General features: G+C 32.6%; 1 long non-coding RNA gene across 1 annotated transcript in view; it reads left to right on the top strand.

The window, feature by feature from the left end:
• Positions 1–15,014, top strand: part of LOC129045360 (uncharacterized) — a 165,864-nt gene extending 150,850 nt beyond the window's left edge. The window contains exon 3 of the long non-coding RNA XR_008504980.2: positions 14,737–15,014. This is a non-coding gene — a long non-coding RNA (uncharacterized LOC129045360). The remainder of the gene's footprint in view (positions 1–14,736) is intronic.
• Positions 15,015–15,369: the final 355 nt, after the last annotated feature.

The raw sequence follows: 15,369 nt of genomic DNA, 5'->3' as shown, positions 1-15,369 counted from the left end.
TTAAAAAATACAAGCAATTTTCACTATAATGAGAGGCATGAGAGTGGAATGGGAAAAACTAATAGGTAGTAGTAATAGTTGTGGTTTCATTGATGTTTTTTATTATGCTGCATAACTTATAAATTTGTGACATATTTTTATGCAAATAATACGATTGTTCCACGATGCCCAAAAGTAAAACAAAACCTGTTATCAATTAACTTTGTTTTTGTTTTTGTTTTTTAATAAAAATCACAGAGCTCTCTCACTGAGGTACTATGGCTGTAAAAATAACATATTGTGCCATCAATAATAGGTGAGAGTTCATTTATTTTATATGAGTTAAAGATTTTAGTTAAAATTAATAAAATATACACATATATGGGGAGAGAGAGAAAGGGACTAAAGGAGGGTGCTTTGCAATTAAATTTCAGCTTCAAATTAAATATTCCATGTCACTTGGTCAACGCCACTGGTTTTGGCTCTCAAGTTAGAAGAAGGTTCCTTTCCAAATAAAAATTTTCCATGTCAGCAAAAATATCCAAATCATCTATTTCACATTGATGTGCCTTTTTAAAACTTTTCTCTTCAAATCAAGGGCACTTCTTTGTTCCAGATTTAAGGAGCAGATGAAATATATTCTAATAGATTCATATCATAAATCTCTAGTGTCTAAGTAGACCAGAAGAAACATCTATCTGTCCTGATCAGTATCTCCAGAGGCTACTATATTCCCATTAAAAAAAAAAAAAAAAGTTGTCATCTGTGTAGAGCCCATCTCTGTCTCTAGCTTGTCAGTTCAAGAACATTAGATAACCTCTTTAGTTTTGCTCATTAAGATGTATTTCTTTTATGCCCCATGATAACCACTAATATTCAAAAAATACAGGAAAATGACATACGGCAGGTGCTTAAACTAGAGAATACTACTATGCCAAACATTTGGAGCTTCCCAATTACTACTGGACCCCATTTCTGTTTGGCAACTGATGGTTATATCACAACACAAGTGCCATTTTGAGGCTCAAGTAAACAGCGTCAATATAACTGCTGGTTGCAGGATGACTTTGTTGTCCTAGAGGATTGCAAGATACGGATTGCTCCTCAGAGGAATAACTGTTGACAGGGCTGGGGAAACAATTCATGAATGATGAACTGAGAAAGTGTCCAACTGTTCATGCAGACCTGTAAATGTGCCACACCACAACCTTAGGAAGGATTACAGCAATTTCCCATGTCCTAAAGTTTGTCTCTGACCAAGAATGACAGACATGCACAGTGTCACTAAGTATAGTCTAGATTCACACATCCTGATCTTTTAACTTTATTAAGAGGTTATTACCATAAAGAGTTATCAAAATATCGAACCTCTCTGTTACATCTTGAACATATAACAATTCCCCTTTTGCAAAATAATGATTAAAAAACCACTCGAAAAATATTTAAAATCAAGGAATAACTTGCCAAGAATTCATCATTGTACTTCTGCTTAGCCATCTATTTCCAAGACTAATGGCACTTCAATGACTTAAGATTCACAATATACACATTTTTTAAATCAATCTGCTCCCATATGTGAATTTACATAAATATAAGCATATAATAGGCATGTCTTGAGTTGCTTTAATTGTGGAAAACATTTACATGATAATCCTACAATAACATATTGTGAAAAAGAAGAACATACTTTATTACTCTGATACTTCCCTCCCTGGTAACCACAGCTATAACATTTACAAAACGGAAACTATGATGCATCAAGAAAGAGAATTAAAATACACCCAAGAATGGAATCATTAACTATTTAACAGAGTAATCCCATTCTATGAGGTCTTTGATGTTTCTACCACTATGAATTTTCCATCACATGTGCTCAAATACCACAACCTACACTTTAGTAGTTTAAAATTTAGCAGTTAAGTAACCTAATCAGTTAAATGAGCAAATTTTATTTCCCTCCCTACCCTACATATTGTGTCATCCACTTCATTAGTTATTTGCTGGTGATCTTTGTTAGCCATTAATGAACTACTTTATTCATCTGTATCACTCATTGCCGCCGCCTTCTTCTTCTACTACTACTACTACTACTACTACTATTACTACTACTACTACTACTGCTATTGTAAGAACACAGGATATCTAATGTCTTAAATTTTTAAGTGCATAATACAGTATGTTAACTATAGACATAATGTTGCACATCTCGTCTCTAGAGATTAATTCATTTTGTGTAACTGAAACTTTAATACCTGTTGAACAGCAACTTTCCGTTTTCCTTCTACTTCCCACTTTTTCTTCACTCTTTCCCAGATCACACTGCTGTCCTTGCATTTTACCACCTTCTTTGTTCCTTTTTCTATTTCATCCACCTGACTCCTTGTCAAATCTATTGGATTTTTTCTTACTTTAATTCTCAAATTCCAGATAATGGTCTAATCTACATGTGGACAATATTTAAATTGTCAAAAGAAGTCTTATCCTCTAAAAAGATCATTATCTAGTAAAGAGATTTTATTTTCTGCACATTAGATAAACATTTTATAGTATCAATCTTTTATGAGGACCTCTCTAAGGAGGAAAGAACATGTTATGCTATCTAACATATTTCTTGTCATCCAGTCTGTTAAACAGGTTTTATATCCAAATTAAGTTTGTGATTGTTGTTTTAGCATATTTATTTTTAATACTCTTTTAGTCCCTCCTATTAATTCTGTCTTTTAAACAAAATGAAACAACAATGTTTCCTAACCGGTAAGACCCTAAGAAAATTAGCAGTTGGATGAAGATCTAGTTTCTGACAGGACGAGGTAAGGAAACAAGAATTGTCACAGCTCCTCCTAATCAGGGAGGAATTGAAATGCTCTGTCTTTGTCTCCATTCTTAACCAGAATTTAAAATGAAAGTGAAACCCAGTTCTGCTCTATTGGTTGGCTGATGATGATTTTGGTAAATATGATTAATATTCTTCCTAAGTTTGTTTTAAAACTCAATTTTCCAGCAGATTTTATGTGAGAATACATATTCAGTTATATTTAAGTATATTTGAAAATAAATAGCACATAGCTTAAAAGTATAGAATATGTAGGAATTTCATTTGGAAACCGTTTTTACTTATTTTTAAAAGAAACCATAATCCTTATATATTACTTAATCCCTTGTTGAAAAGTTAAAATGTGCCACAAGCACCCATCTGATTCACTTGCCAATTTGAGAAAATGATTGAATCATACACACTTGAAAATCAAAGGTCCTAGTAAGGATAGAAAACATTACTGAATTAAATTATATATATATTTCTTAAATACCATTTATGAACGTGCCTCTTTCCTCTGATAACCTATTTGAAATGGTCTTCTAAGAAAACAACATATTTGGACTAAGTAACTTATTTAGAAAGTAATTTATAATGAAAATATATCAGTTACCATATATTTATATATATGAATTATGCTCTAACATCTCAACTTAGAAATCCATGTTCATTAACATTTATGAAATATTTATTTCTCAGTGGATAACTTTATGATATATTTAATAATAGTGATAGGACAGACTTTGCTTAATCATTTTTAAGTATTCATTGATAAATGTAGGACACATTTACAAAAATAATGCATTTATGAAAAAGGATTTCCTTTCTAACTTTGTATGCTCGGTGTTATTGTGGATGCTTCCAGCAGACAAAGTGCCAAATTATAGTAACTTTGCTATATTATTCTTTTATCTGTTATGATAACAATCATCTTTAAATATAGGTAATCAAATAAATGTAAATGTGTACATTTTATCAGTTTAAGAAGTGATAAATTTTCTATAATTACAATTTTCTATGATCATAGGTATATACAACAGGAAATAAAACCAATGATCATAACAAACTGTGATTATCTCTTTGCTCATGAAAATTTAGTTGGTCATGATAGCACTAATTTATTATGACTATAATCCTTATCTGCAAAATGAACAGAATTCAAGTAGAGAAAACTCTTATAGTTTGAATGTAGGAAAATATATTCCCTCAAGTTGTCAAAATTGTGTTTGTAGGATTATGAATTTAAGGTACAGAGAAGCATGCTTTTAAATTTCATATCTACTATTTACATATAATGTAACTTTGGGTCAAATTGTGAGTTTCAACATCCTCCTCCAAAAAAATAAATATAGTCTAAATAGACATTTTCTCACATACTTAAAAACAACTGTGGCAAATATACATAAAAATATTTAAATCAGTGAATTCTGTTAAGTGTACAATTCAGTGGCCTTAGGTATGTTAACATTGTGCAACCACCATCACTATCAATCTCCCTAACTTTCATCATCTCGAACTAAACTGTACCTGTTAAACAGTAACTCCCCATTCCCCTCTGCCCCTAGTTCCTGGTTATCAATATTCTATTTTTTCTCTATGAATTTGATTATTCTATTTATCACATGTAAGAAGACTCATAAAACATTAGTCCTTTTACATCTGACCTATTTCACTCAGCATCATGTTTTGAAGGTTCATCCATATTATAGCATGTATCAGAATTTCATTCTTTTTAAAGGCTGAAGAACATTCCATCGCATGTGTATGCAACATTTGGTCTATCCATTCATCCTTCAGTGGATGTTTGGGTCACTTTTACCTTTTGGGTATTGTGAAAAGTGCTGCTATAAGTACGGTGTGCAAACATCTGCCTGACAACTTGCTTTCAGCTCTTTGGCATTTATACATAGAAGTGGAATTGCTGAATTATGTTTAATTTTTTTGAGGAAACACCATACAATTTTCCACAGTAGTTACACCACTTTAAACCCCACCAGTAATTTTATATCCTTGCCAATAGTGTTGTTTTATGGGTTGTGTTTGTTTTTTGGCTCTTGATAATAGTCATCTTAATGAATATGAAGCGATACCTTATTTTGGTTTTGATTTGCATTGCTATTGGCAGATCTTCGGGGAAATGTCTATTCAAGTCCTTTGCCTTTTTAAAATCAAGTTGTTTTTGGCACTGAGTTTCAGGAGTTTTTTTTTTTATATATTCTGGACATTAATTATATATCCTGGACATTAATCTCTTATCTGATATAGTATTTGCAAATATTTTGTTGATTGCCTTTTCACTCTGTTGATGGTGTCTTTTGATGCAAAAAAAAAAAAGTTTTCATTTTGATATAGTACATTTGATATAGTCCATTTTATTGTTGCCTGTATTTTTAACATCATATTCAGGAAATAATTGCTACATCTAATGAATCCTATACCCCAAATTTTCTTTTATAGTTGTATAGCTTTAGTTCTTATGTTTAGGTCTCTGACCCATTTTGTATTAATTTTTGCCTATGGTGTGAGGTGAGGGTCCCACTTTATTCTTTTGCATATGGATATCCAGTTTTCTCAGCACTGTTTGTTGAAAAGACTGTCCTTTCCCTGTTGAATGATCTTGGCCATACTATTGTAGATCATTTGATCATATATGTGAGATTTATTTCTGGGATTTCTATTTTATTCTATTAATGTATAGGTCTACCGTATAAATGCCAATACCACACTCTTGATTCCTGCAGATTTTAAGTAAGTTTTAAAGTCAGATCATGTTAGTCATTCAACTCTGTTATTTTTCAAGATTGTCTTGTTTATTTGCAATCACTCAAGATACAAAATTTAGGATAAGTTTTTCTATTTCAGCAAATTTTTAAATTGGGATTTAAAAAGGGATTACATTGTATCTACAGATCACTTTGGGTAGTATTGACATCTTAACAATATCATGTCTTCCAATCCATGAATACAGATATCTTTCCATTTATTTTTGTCTTTAATTTTTTTCACCAATATATTTTTTTTAATTTTCAGCGTACCATTTTTACTTCCTTGGCTAAGTTCATTCCTAAGTGTTTTATTCTTTTTGATGCTCTTGTAAAATGGCTTTTTAAAAGATTTCCTTTTTGAATTGTTCATTGTTAGTGCATAGAAACCTAACTTATTGTGAACTTGTGTTCTCAAATATTGTTGAATTAATTTATTAACTTTAACAACTATTTTGTGGAATCTTTAGAGTTTTCTACAATTAAGTTCAGGTCATCTGCATACAGTTAAATGTACTTCTTCCTTTCCAATGTGAATGCCTTTTTACTTTTAGTCATTCATTGCCTAATTGTTCTAACTAGAACTCCCAATACTATATTGTATACAAGTGGCAAAAGGAGGAATCTTTGTCCTGTTCCTGATCATCAAAAAAATCTTTCAGTATTTCACCATTGAGTATGACATTATTGCAGGTTTTCGTATATTCCTTTCATTATGTTAAGGATGTTTTTCCTTCTAGCCATCCTTTGTTGAATGTTTTGATGATAAAAAAGGGTACTGAATTTGGTCATATGCTTTTTCTGCATGAGTTGAGATGATCATTCCTTTTCCTTCATTCTGTTAATGTGGTATATTATTTTGACTATTGAATTTATTTTTAATTGAACCATTCTTGCATTCCAGAAATAAATTCCATTTAGTCATGGTATGCAATCCTTTTAATATTCTGCTAAATTCAGTTTTCTAATTCAAACCAAAGTATATTGAAGATTTTTTGCACCAATATTCATAAGGGATATTGGTCTGTATCCCCCTTTTTTGTAGTGTCTTTATTTGGCTTTGGTACTAGGGTGATGTTGACCTCCTAAAATGAGTTAGGAGATGGTCCCTCATCTTCAATATTTTGAAAGAGTTTGAAAATTATTAGTATCTTTTCTTTAAATGTTTGGTAGAATTCACCACTGAAGCTATATGGTCCAGGGCTCTTCTCTGTTAGGAAGGTTTTGATTACTGATTCAATCTTCTTACTAATTATAGGTTATTCAGATTTATTATTGCTGTGGCTCAACTTTTATGAATAAATTTTGTTCACTTAACGAACATAAGGAGCTATGAATCCAGGGAGGACAAGATTTGATTCTACAAAATTTACCCTCTAATTTATGTACTTTTCTATTAATGAACCAGATAAAGGGAAGATAAGAAGATGATATTTTTAAGTGTCTCTGATAGGGACTATTAGATATTTTACATATTCCATTTAGAATATATTTTATATTCTTCTATCATACATATATATATTCTATATCTTTATGTCTTATATGCTCTTCTAAATCCATCATACTAGTTATGTGTTTTTGAAATCATGTAACTCTTTCAGCCTGTTTTCAGATAGGGAAAACTGACTTCATCAGACTTGATAATTTTACACATTTAAAGACATGGATATTTCCAAAGCCTCCAGCACAGTCCTTAACATATAGTACAATGCACCTAACAGATTACAGTTCTTTCTCCTTGTTTTCTTTCTATCTTGAATAAAATAAGGATTACAAATAGGTTTAAAATAAAAAAGTAAGAGCTACGTGGCAATTTTATCTTTTTTTTTCCTTTTATTTCAATAGTCTATTTCCTTATCTAATAAGTAATTTTATAAAAGAAGGATCATACATTCACTTAAATGTAAGGACTGATTAAAAATATTTCACTAACTTTTTACCCTTCAATATATTTTTCATAGAATTTAGAGCACATGCATTTAAGGTTTCATGTTTTCTGAATAGCTAAATGTAAATTATTATATATATAAATACATCTTTAATTGCTAAATATCTAATATACACATTCCTTTGTGAGAGGAAATTTTACAAATAAACATTTAAAAATATTTCCATGAAGTTTATTTAGAAATGTTCAGTCATATGAATTCTGCTAAAATCCTTTCATCATGACCCTCATGCCTTAATTTGTTTCTAACTCATAGTAAATTGAGAATGCTGAATAATAAGCTAATTATATCTATTTGGTCTTTCAATCCACTCTGCAATTAGGTTTTAAACTCAAATCTTAGAAAAGAGGACAGCTTATGAGAGCACTTTCTTCAGGACAAAAGGGAACAAAGTTGTATTTAAAGAACATATAGAATATAACCATGTTATGAGACTGTGCTGGAGACTAAATGAAAATAAACCATATAATGACAAGGAAAGGATACATTTACTCTATCTAAAATAATAATATTAACTTGGAAAATGATAGAAATTGAAGTTACCTTAAGAGGCTCAAATTAGATTTTTAGGTGAATTTAATATTTTTAAATGCCAATGACAAGAATAAAGGTGTCATATGGGACATTTGAAATGTTATTCCAGACAGTGAATAGAATTTACTGTCACAACGTATCCTGAAATTAAGTAGGGCAATGCCTTTGTCATCTCCCTTAACTGTTTTATTTTCTTCCTGTGTTCTTAACAGACTCCTGCACGCTTGTCCTCAAAATAGAGGTTATTGAGATACTTATTGGTTATCAATACAAATGAAACCCATTTATAAGATTGATTTCCAGATCATGCAAGCATCCCAATTCTTGTCAACATCAAGCACCACCATTAAAATATTTGGTCCTCACAAGCTTATGGTAAAGGTGCTTTTAGAGTAAGGGAGAGGGTGAATTTAAAGTCCTAAGTAGCAGAATATTGATCTTATTGTATATTTGCTAAATGCTTGTTATAATTTACCTATATCTTTTATAAATGTTTGTGGAAATCTATTGTAAAATAATTTGTAAATTTTACAGGACGCCTGGGTGGCTCAGTCAGTTAAGCATCTGCCTTCGGCTCAGGTCATGATCCCAGGGTCCGGGGATCGAGTCCCACATCAGGCTCCCTGTTCAGCGGGGAGCCTGCTTCTTCCTCTGCCCTCTCCCCCTGCTTGTGCATGCTCTCTGTCTCTTTCTCCCTGACAAATAAAAAATCTTTTTAAAAAATAATTTGTAAATTTTATTTATATATGACAAAATAACTTACTTCAATTCTGCATGGCTAAGATTGTTAAACAGCAAAGTTGTGAATATTTTGATAGTTAAATAGTGAGGTGATGCCCATTTCTGACAGCTGATGCCAGCCCCTCCACATCAATGCCCTTACCCACATTTGAAAATCCCAAGGATCATATGTATTCCTTCCATTTACCTACAGCCTAATGTCCACCTTTGGTTAGACTTTCATTTATCGCTTCATATTCTGTACCTACTCTAGAATTTTTTTGCTTTACACTTGCATGAAACATTTTACACTCTGTCCATTAGAAATCTATTTAGGTTCAAAAAGTTATTATATTCATATGCTACAGAAGTAGTGTTCTGTACAGAAGACACTACTTTAAGTAGAATGACAAAGGTGAAAATAATGGTTTGATCTCCATTCTTTCTGTAAAAAAGCTCCCACAATATGGTAAACCTATAAGAGAGATATTTAGCCTAAATAAATTTAGTATGAGGAATCAAATTCCTCTACTTTAAAATTTAACAATCTAGACAATAATATTTTGACTATGGTTTTTAATGTATTAAATATTAATATTTTAGTAAATAATTATTGAATGTTAAAAAATTATAGTAACACGTATTTTTTTTTTTATTTGGGCTGTTACAATCATATTTCACTTAGCTTTTTTGTTTTTTGTTTCCAGGAACTTATAGAATACTAATAATATCAGGTCATCTTGGTGTGTTCTAGGACTATTCTTAGAACAAATGTGCCATGATTTGTGTGCATAATTGTCTACATACATGCTATTGCCCTCACTAGAATGTACTACCTCACCATCTTTTCCTGGTTTCTATCTGAAATTTGGATTTTACCTGAAATGTCTCTTCTTCCATAATGTGTCTCCTGATACTCCCCTCATAATAACTGTCCTTTGCTTTCATTATATAGGGATGACAGTAGCAAGGATTGTATCTTTTATTTCTTATATATATTTTTTTAAGATTTTATTTATTTATTTGAGAGAGAATGAGATAGAGAGAGCATGAGACGGGGGAGGGTCAGAGGGAGAAGCAGGCTCCTCGCTGAGCAGGGAGCCCGACGTGGGACTCGATCCCGGGACTCCAGGATCATGACCTGAGCCGAAGTCAGTCGCTCAACCAACTGAGCCACCCAGGCGCCCTGTATCTTTTATTTCTTTACCCCAATACTTAATACCTGGAACATACTAGACACTCAATAAAGTTAGAGAATATTTTTAATTTCACGCATTTCCCTTTCTCTTGTCTTCAATTACATATTAATAAATGTAATTAATGCTGAAGCTGATTAAAACCATGTCCTAGATATAGTTCTTGCTATTTATAATTACAAAGGGACATAAGGAAAAGAAACATCAGGTGGAATATTTGGCTGGAAAAAAGATGATGGATGGCTTTTCTTAGTTTTTGACATGATAAACATGTGCTTATTCTTGGTTCAGATATGAAAAATCTGCTTCAAGTTTCCCACAAGGTTAGATTCTGAGGCAGAACCCATATTCCATGATTTCTTTTCCCCCCTCTCTCTCTCTCTTTTTTTTTCCCCAAAACCCAACCTCATTAATGGAATTCAGTGTTTGGGCTGTAAATATTTTAAATTGAGCATTTGAGGGCTTTCAGGAGTTTGTCCTCCTACTTTGCTTGTCCTCATACTTTGTATTTGATTTAGCTATGACCACATCCTTAGAATAATCCTTCTTGACATTCTGAAAATCCTATGTAGTTAAGATAAACCATATATTCAGCCACCTCTATCTTATGATGTCTATAAAAACATATGCATTTAATAAATAATGTCAAATTAATAAACTAAATCTCATTCCCCATAGCCCTATGTGAATAAATAAGGCATTAATTTCCCTAGGAGAAAGCTAAACTCCCAGGACATATTTCAAAGACACTTTCAATTATCATAATTTGTGAGATTCCTTCAGTCATGAGTGAATAATAATGCCCTTCCATTTTCAATGCCACATTTAGATGTTTTTTAATTCCATCACACCACCTTTCAAAAATGTCTGTGGAATATTTAATCAAGAAAATCTGTAAAATTTAAAAACTCTGAACTTTACTACAAACTTTGTTTCATCTATGAAGGATAAGTTTTTCCATACATATTTAAGTTTTCTTTTGAGATTCAGTATTTTGATACTTCTTTACCAAGCAAATATCCACTGATCTGTAAAATCTGTGATTTAACAATGCTTTCTATTCTTAGTGATACTACTTGTAATATCTAGAATTATTTTATCAGTGAAATCCTAATGCAACCCTATTATGTCAGGCTTACAGAACATATAATATTCAGTTTCCCCACTGAATGAATTAAGATATATTTACCTTAAAATAAGAATCTCCTTGTCATAAGACCTATTGAACTTCAGCATACATTGAGTGATATCTAGATACCTCATTGGGACTTGATTACTATCTTGCTATAGTAGGTTATGAAGACTAAACACGTACTTCTTTGCTCAATTTTACTTCTATAAAGATCCTTAAAAAGGAAAAAAAATATATATATAGAATTCCAGTGGTCATTCTCTTCCCATTTATTCTTTGTGTGTAAAGCTTCTAGAACTCTTGGATCCACAGGTTGTCAAAATACAGTATGCATTAAAATCACTATCAGCTCTATGTCCAGAGACTCCAAAGCAGTAGGCCAATGGTGAGACCCAGGATACCGCATTGTCAACAAGTTCACTGGGTGATTCTCGTGCTTGGATTACATGCTGAGAATCACTATTCTAGGGTATGAAATTCTAGGTCCAGAATCCATGGAAAATTGCGAGAAATTCCTGAGAGACAATATGTTGACCTTTTTTTCCCCCACTGTGTGTCAGTCTTTTGTAACATTTTGTATGAAGGCAATTAAGGTTAAATTGATTGTGATCTTTAAGCTAAATAAAATTCAGATATTCCAAATAGCAGTTATATGAAAGAATGGCTGGCAAAAAGTTGGATACGCATTTTAGTAATGAAGATGTTTTTAAGTGATGAAGAAAAAGGGAGAGGAAAAGGAAAATCATTGGATGCAAATATAGCCACAGAAATCCCCATTATGGACAATGACATCAAATAGATCTCAGAATTAAACAACAAAAGGAGGGACAATGGAAAGTTGGCATGATAAAAAATTAAAGTAACTAGTAAATATGGGTATTTATTAACTCAAATGCTGTGCAAATTATGATTAAAAGTTCATCTTAGGGTGAAAAAAATGTTAAAGAAAATATCTTAGCCCTGTATCCTAGGTTTGACTAAGCTTATAAAATTATATGCATTATAATTAACTACATTGTTCTCCAACCTAAACTGAGCACACACATCCATGAAAAAAATACTAGACACTAGTAAAATGTCTTGTGACAAGATAATATATTCTCAGTGGGTATAGTTTAGAAGATCAGAACAAAGCAATACATAGTGGCAAGCCATGTGACAGAGGTGAAAGGCATCATGGCATCCTGACCAGTCATTTTGTGTGCTACAGAGTTTTGACAATGTGGACACAGATAATAATGATAATTAATACAATGGATGTTTGTTCCTCTTGGTAGTATGATGTTCTTTAATGTTCTTGCTTCCTGCTGTAGATTATAATATCCTAATAGGGAAAGATCTTGGTTATTTAAATTTTGAAATTTTCTTGCTGTATGATACCATTTTGAGTAACTTCAGATACTGCTTTAATCTATTCCTAAGGTGTGGTTGGGGGACCTCTACCCAGATATTTGCTTAATAAAGTAATTTCAGAAGTGGATTCCATTGACAGGTGAATTGTATTCAAAACTGGGCATCACCAACAGATGTATATGTTCTGCCCTTAACAAGGTGTGATGTGATTTTAGATATTAGCACCTGGATTTTTTTTTTTTTTTTTAACTTGGCAAAAGTTTCTCACATGCTTCTTTTGACTATTCTCAGCTCTCAGTGTGATACTGGAACTCATACTTGGTAGCTAATAACTGAAAATGACCAGTAAAAAGCCAATATCATTTTTAATTTAAGTAATTGCCCAGTTCCTTTCTCTGCCTATTCTCCAGATTTGCCACTTTCTTATTATCAAATAATACAAAATAAGTTATATGTAGGAAAACATAGAAAGCTACAAGTTTTCAGTATTATTCTTTGATTCAAATGACTCCAATACTCATGCTTAAATTGGACAACATCTGTCATATTTATTGTCTAATTATCCTCAAACTTTCATTCACTAATTTAAGCAAATATTTACTGAGTGCATACTGGATGCCAAGCATAGTTTCTGGGCTCTGAATATGTAGCAACATACAAAACCAGCAATAACACTGACATATACAGCTTATATTCTAATGAAGGAAGAGAGATTAAAAAAAAAACATGTAAAATGTGAGGTGGACATAAGTAATGAACACAAAAATAACACATGGAGAAAGATAAGAGAATGATGTTGCATTGGACATTATATGGAACAGCCAGAAAAATCTCAGATGTTTTCTGAGCAGATGCAATTCTTACTCTACTCAGTGTGGGTCACTGTTCTCATTGTATTGAGTAATATTCTTTTCTAGGATAGTCTCTTCACATTGTTTATCATTGTCATTTTGGTTAAAATAAAGAAAAAAAAATAAAAACAAAGATGGAGCTTAAGGGGCACCTGGGTGACTCAGTGGGTTAAGCGTCTGCCTTCAGCTCAGGTCATGATCCCAGGGTCCTGGGATTGAGCCCTGCTTGGGCTCCTTGCTCAGTGGAAAGTCTGCTTCTCCTCCCTCTGCTGTGTGCCCTGTTTGTGTGCTCTCTTTCTATCAAATGAATATATATATTTTTTTAAATGGAGCTTAAAACAAAACAAAATCCTCCTTCCACATGCATGACTTAGGAAACCTTCCCATCTGACCAAAAGAATCTCAAGTATTGTGAAACTGGGACTCACTCCCTCAAATGGCCATAGTTCAGGTCCAATTATTCTCATAGGTACAATTTAACCAGCAGTTGGAAGTTTCAGGGAGTATGCACTGCTTTCCAAGCTACTGGCTTTATTGAGGGAAACCACATACAGCTCTGCCATACAAGGGTTTAAAATTACAACTCTGGATCCCTCATGTACATTAATATCTCAGGTTCTCAAGTCTACACTGGCCCTAGTACCTCTATGAGTCATATAGAGCTTCAACTTCCACTTTACTGCCACAGCTAGGAAGTCCCTTTTAGTTACTGAAGATTTCTCTTTCTTTTCTCTTATCCTCTTCTCAGCTATGCCTTTTCATTGACAATATATTTTTTAAGCTTTTTGCTGTGTTTGAAACTTAAGGTTATGAAGGTTGGTAGAGATGGGAATGTGTTCCAGATTTTACTCAGTCCCCTATCAGAAGTTACCTCAACTAGCAGTTGAAGAATTTGCAGTGTTTTCTATGTGCTAAATTTCAATCTTAAAACCATTCATAAGAAAGAAGTATGTATAATATACTTGATGTATTTTAAGGATTCATACCGACCATTTAATTTATGGTGACAAGTACTACCTTACTAATTGGAAATTACCTAACCCTGCATCAAGTAAGACAATAGCCAAGTTTGTATTTTTTTCAGAGAATGAAAAAAAGTAAGCTTGAAGGATGAAAGTTTGTAAAGGTCAGTGTTCATATTTAGCCTTCCCCTTCCCTATTCACTCTAGGAATCTTGATAGGAGTGATATACCATCTTACTGTCCATCAAGGACATATTGGACCATTAAAAATGCACTTTGAATGACTGAGGAAAACAAAGTCACAGTGTTTGGCTTTAGACAAAGACCTCAAGAGATTTAAGTTATGCTTCAAGTTATACAATCTCAATTACAAACATCCATACATGATGGTTATAGATAGAACTGTGTAATGGAGCCTGTGGAAATGCTTTTTCAAAAGATATAAAAGATACACCAACTTATAAAATGTCCTTTCTTTCACAGATTAAGTGGCAAGAAAAGTTCTCCTCTGCAGGGGATAAACAGACTTTCACTTTTAAGGATAAAGGAAGACTTCAAATGCTACATTTAAAATTCCATATCCAACTGATATTAATATGGTTAAGAAGAAAGAATGTGGACCTCGATCAAATGGAGAGTATTATATCCATAAGAATTTCACACCACATATTTTTTTTACATTTTCCAAATGAAGTAGAAATCACCTCAAAATCATATCAATATTATTGATACTAAAATATGTTAAAAATAAATTCTATGGAGCCTTGAAAGTGATTTTACTGTGCAGCTTTAATTCCTTTTTTAAGCCATATATCATAGTGTGTAAACATTTGTATTTTGCATTTTTGTGAGTGATTTGTGTGTATGTGTACGTGTGATTGTTTTGTTTTTATACCTACAGGAAAAACTTCAGTAGAGTAGCTTTTTTTTTTTTTTTTTCCCCCCTCCCTGGAATTACCTCGTGGCTTGCAGAGGAAATCTCTCTTTAAGAAGTTTAGGGCAGGGGTGCCTGGGAGCCTCAGTCAGTTAAACGTCCAACTCTTCATTTCTGCTCAGGTCATGATCTCAGGGTCTTGAGATCAAGCCCCGCCACCTTGGGCTCCACACTGAGCATGA

This window comes from Mirounga angustirostris, unplaced genomic scaffold, assembly GCF_029215605.1.
Source record: "Mirounga angustirostris isolate CCGP_5_RB_7025 unplaced genomic scaffold, mMirAng1.0.hap1 SCAF_1, whole genome shotgun sequence".
NCBI lineage: Eukaryota > Metazoa > Chordata > Mammalia > Carnivora > Phocidae > Mirounga > Mirounga angustirostris.
The sequence above is the reverse complement of the archived record's forward strand: the minus strand, read 5'-3'. Positions and strand labels throughout refer to the sequence as shown.